We start from the raw sequence: 5,262 nt of genomic DNA, 5'->3' as shown, positions 1-5,262 counted from the left end.
GGGTGTTGGGGTGTCAGGGTGGGGGTGTCAGGGTGGGGGGCTCTGTGCCTGCTGGCCCTCGTGCCAAGACCACCAGCCACCGCGTGGGGTTTGCCAGAGGGTGGCTGGGCTCAAGGGCCTGGCTGCGACGGTAAAGCCGGATCACAGTGAGATGGGGGCCATGGTCCGGGGACCGGACCCTGTGCCACCATGGGGAAGCGGGGCCAGTTGGGGTCAGAGCTCAGGGTGGGGAGGGCCAGCCAGGGAGCCCACAAACAGCCTCCGCCAGGTCCCCAGAGGTGATGTGGCACCAGAGGCGAGGTGGCACCAGAGGTGGGGTGGCACTGGTGCCACCGGGTGCTGTTGTCCGCAGGCAGGGACCTCACCCCACCGATTCCCCTCCTGGTGGGGTGCTCAGCACCCTCAGGGGACTTTTCCTTGGGACACCCCAGGGTGTGGGTTGGTGGGACGTGGCTCTTTGCAGGCTGGAGCCCGGTGTCACCGTCCCCGTGGGTACATGGCAGTGAGTCTGCCCTAACCCCACCCCAGCACCCCGGGGTGAGCTGGCACCCCCGGCCCCCTGCCACAGCCCGGGTGTGCAGCACCCTGAGCCACCTTAACCGGGTGCTCGGGCAGAAACCTCAGCACCAGCCGGACAAACCCACCGCGGCCAGCCCTGGCTTCCCTCCCCCGAGCCACCGGGCCGGGGGCACCCCTGCCTTCGGGGCACGGCGATCGGGGGAGGGGCCATCAGCCCCTTCGGAGCCGCCACCGGAGCTGGGACTGACCCAGGACCGGGCAAAGCCCACCCACCCTAAGCACCCACCAGTTCACTCAACCTTCTGGACCAGCCGGCGGGGCAAAGCAGTTCTGGGCTTTATTGGAGCTGCCACCGGCCGAAACGCCGCGTCCCCGGGGCTGCCGGCCGTGCCCGGGGGCTCTGGGCGGTGGTCGCGTCCCCTGGCCCTACCCGGCATCCCCGCTGTGTCCCCTGGCCTTGTCCCCGTTGCTCCCGGTTGCCGCAGGGAGGGTGGCACCCCATGGGGCTGGGGGCCGGTAGCCCCCCGGGAGCTGCCCGAGCAGGGGGGCAGGGGAAACCGCTGGCCCCTGCAAGAGGGTCCCGGGTCGCTCCGGGTTCCCGGCTTGGCCCCGGGCTTCTCCCCGCCCCCGGCCCGCTCCGGTCAGCGGGGCCCCGGGATGCTCGGGCTCGCAGTGCCCTCTTGTGACCGCGGGCACGGCGGCTGCGCCGCCCGCCCCCCCACCCCGTCCCGGGGCTGGGGGACCCCGAGGGTCTACGGGGAGGGGGTGGGTGGGGGGAAGCCACGTCCTGCAGCGGAGCACAGCATCGACTCATCGAATGGGACCTTCAAAGATCACCCGGTCCAACCCCTGCCCTGGGCAGGGACATCCCCCGCGGGGTCAGGGACATCCCCCCTGGGGTCGGGCTGCTCCGGCCGCATCCAGGGCCTTGAGGCCCCCCAGGGATGGGGCATCCGCAGCTCCTCTGGGTAACCTCCTGCAGCCTCTCACCGCCCTCACCGCAACACATTTCTTCCTTAGAGCCAGGCTAAATCCACCCTCTGCCAGTTTAAACCCATCACCCCTTCTGTCACTACAGGTTCTGGTGAAAAGCCTCTCTCCATCGTTCTTCTGAGCCCCCTTATATGTTGACAGGCTGCAGAAAGGTCTTCTCCAGGCTGAACAACCCCACATCTCCCAGCCTTTCTCCACAGGAGAGGTTCTTCCAGCCCCCTGGCCATTTCCGTGGTCCCCTCTGGACCCGCTCTGAATAGGTCCAGCTCTGCCTTGTGCAGGGACCCCAGAGCTGGATGAGTGCTCCAGGGGGGTCTCAAGCTGTGCCAGTGCAGGTGGCCGATGTGCCCTCAACCCATCTGCCACCTCTGGGGCACCCAGGGCTTTGGGGTTCCATGTCTCCCCCACAGCAGGAGGGACCCTGGTTCTTTCCTTTGTGCTTTTTTGATGATCTTCCATCTCCCCGCCAGATCACCCAGCTTCAGCAGAGCTTTCTCCTTTCTTGGGCAGTCCCCTCCACTGAGCAGGTCTTTGGGCTTCCCCACAGAGCTGGGGCATCCCCCATGCCCACAAAAGGGTCTCCGTGGGGTGGATCTGAGCACTCTCCACCCTGCGCTGTGGGAGAGTGATGGCAAGGGCACGGATGCTCCAGACTGGGCTGTGCCCGGAGGCAGAAACCCTCCTGGAAAGGGAAAAGGGGAACTCGGGGGGTCTGGAACTATGGAGGGCTGCTCAGAGGCTGGGGGTCCCCAGTCTCTCTTCATCCCGCTGCTCCACCCCCCATGGCTGCGTGGGGAGCTCTCCCACCCACCAGAGCACTCGCAGGAGATGCGGCTGTGGTAGGCACCCACCTAATCTTTAAAAAATAGCTGAGGAGCCTCGCCTCAACTCCTGGCCCAGCCCCGGGGCCGTGCGGGGATACCCCCAGCCCTTCCCCATGGAACCTGGGTGCCAAACAGGCTCCGTCCCCTCCCGGTGCCCCTGAGCATCTGGACCCCCAGGCTGGTGCCCCTGAGGGCAGGCACGAGCCCTAGAGAGGCTGGAGGAGCTCAGGGAGGCTCTCAGGAGGGGAACCACAGGGCGAGGGTCCCCATGACAAGGCAAGGGTTGCCATGGCAAGGTGGTGGTCCCTATTGCAAGGCAGGGGTCTTCCATGGCAGGGCAGAGGTCTCCATGTCAAGGCAAGGGCCCCCATGGCAAGGCAAGGGCCCCCATGGCAAGGTGGGGTTCCCCATGGCAAAGGGGGGTTCTCCATAGCAAGGTGGGGGTCCTCAACACAAGGTGGGGGTCCCCATGGCAAGGTGGGGGTCCCCATGGCAGAGCAAGGGTTCCCATGGCAAGGTGGGGGTCCACACTAGCGGGAGACAGTCCGCATGGCAGGATGAGGCTCCCAGCAGCTGGATGAGGCTCCCAGCAGCTGGATGAGGGTCCCCACAGTGACATGAGGGTCCCCACAGAAAGCTAATGGTCCCCGCAGTGGTGTGATCATCCCCATGGCCGTGTGAGGGTCCCCGCAGAAGACCGAGAGACCCCATGGCTGGGTCCTGCCCTCACCCACCCTCATTTGTGTGTGGCCTGGAGGGGGAAGGGAGCCCTGGGGGGTTTCTGAGCCTCGGGGGGGGCTCAGAGGGTCCGAGCCCTACAGAGGGCACTGAGGGGGGCCAGAGGGGCTGAGCCCTGGGGTCAGCACAAAGGGGGCTGAGCCCTGGGGGGGGGAGGGAGGTCTCCTGGGGGCTGTGCCGGGGTGATGACCCCAGGCCAGCCAGGCCACCCCGCTCCCCTCGGCAGCCCCCTCCCCACTCCGCCACCGCAGCAAGGCCCCGCGCGTGCATCCTGCGGGGCGGCGAATGGAGCTGCCTATTGATTCGCAGCCCGGGCTAAAAATAACTTTCAACTCTTCATCCCGAGCTGTGAAAAATCCCCCATTGCTAGGCGACGGGTTACCGGGAGACAGCCGGCGCTAGGCGACGGCGGTTGCCGCGGCGACGGCACCCGGCGCACTGCGGTCCAGCTTTGGCACCAGTAGTCCGGCTGGACAGGTGATGCTTGGCCCCGGGGTGCCATCGGCATGGGGCGGGCTGGGTGCGTGGGGTGAGAACCTTCAGCATCCCCAGGGCGGTGGGGATGGGAGGGCAACGGAGGCCAATGGGGTTCTGGCAGTTCCCATAAAGATGAGGTGTGAAGGAGCGGTGTCACTTGGCTCTCGGTTGCTGCCCTGGCCTGAGCGTGGGGACGCTGGCCACCGCTCTCCTGGAACCCGGGAGGGACGGTCCCCGTGGACCAGGGAAGTTCAGGGACCCTGGCCTGCCACAGCACAGGTTGACAAGCCGGGGTTGCCCGCGGCTGTGGGGTGAGCTGGGGCAGCCGGGCACCTCAGGGTGTGGGTACCCAGCCCAGGGGGTCCACCCCAGCTGTGTCCCCTCCACTGGGGACATGTGCACGGAGACATCCCCCGCCCAGGGACTCCTCCGGCGTGTGGAGGAGTTGTGATCCTTCTTGGCATGAAAATGTCCCCAGGACATGGGGCCACCCCAGCGTGTCTCCTCTGGGGCCGGAGCTGGCAGAGGTTAGTGACAATGGGGCTGTGCCAGGATCAAGGGGACAACAGGGACCATCCGGGGCCCGACTGCCTCCCGGTGCCTGCCAGTCCTGCTGGCACTGGGCTTGCTCTGGGAGCAGAGCGTGCCCCTGGAGGGCTGGACCACCACCCGCTGCTCCCGGGCTGCTGCTGGGTGAGAATTCCCCTGGGACACCCCCATGGGGATGAGGCATCACGAGGGAACCGAGCATTGCTGGGGGGACAAAGGATCATGGGGGGAGGGACCCCCAGTTCCTCAGGCGATGGGGAAAAGACATGTCACCTGGATGAGGTCACTGACCTGCATGTCTCTGCAGTCACCGGCCCCTCCGGCCCCTTTTCCTGCTTTTGTCACCCTCTGAGCAGGGTGGGATGAGGGGGTGAGTGTGAGTGTGAGTGCAAGTGTGAGTGTGTGCACAGTCTCCTCCCCCAAACTCCCTCCCGGCTGCCAGTGCGAAACCCGACCTGCCTTATAAATAATGGAGGCAGGAGCCAGGCGGCCGGATCCAGGCAGCTCCATCAGCCTCCCCAGGGCCCAGCTGGGGGCAACCGGCCGAGCTGGTGCCACTGCTCACATGGGGCTGTGCGAGGGGAAAGCAGAGGGAACAGGGTTGAATGTGGCACCTAACCAGTTCCCTCCATTTTGGGGAGCAGTGGTGAATCTGGGCAGCAGACTGGGGGTGCTGGGTGGATGCTGAGCTGGGGGCGATGGGAAATAGGGGGGGCAGCAATGGGGCATCCCCCAGCTGCAGGTCCCACTGCCAGCCATGGCCTGGGCAGGTGAACCCCCCCGGCACCTGGGTGCAGCAGCCTTCCCTGGGCACGTGCAGCACCCTGGGGTGCTGGAGCTGGAGCTACCATCCCCGCTGCACCCCAGGGGTTGTCAGCAGGGCCTGAGCCGGCTGCCGGGGTGACAGGGGTCTGCACAGGGATGTTCGGCCTGCCAGCACCCTGGTGGAGAGAGAGCCAGAGCAAGCATCCGTCTGTCCGTCCAGCCTTCCCTCCATCTCACCCTCCATCCCTCCATCCTTCCATTTCTCCATTCTTCCCTCCATCTCTCCCTCCATGCCTCCACCCCTCCATTCATCCCTCCATCCCTCCAGCTCTATCCCTCCATCCCTCCCTCCCTCCATCCCCCCATCCTTCCACCCCTGCATTCACCCACCCACCCA

Source organism: Haliaeetus leucocephalus, unplaced genomic scaffold (assembly GCF_000737465.1).
Source record: "Haliaeetus leucocephalus isolate CR32 unplaced genomic scaffold, Haliaeetus_leucocephalus-4.0 Scaffold224, whole genome shotgun sequence".
Classification (NCBI taxonomy): Eukaryota; Metazoa; Chordata; class Aves; order Accipitriformes; family Accipitridae; genus Haliaeetus; species Haliaeetus leucocephalus.
Note: the sequence above shows the minus strand (reverse complement) of the source record.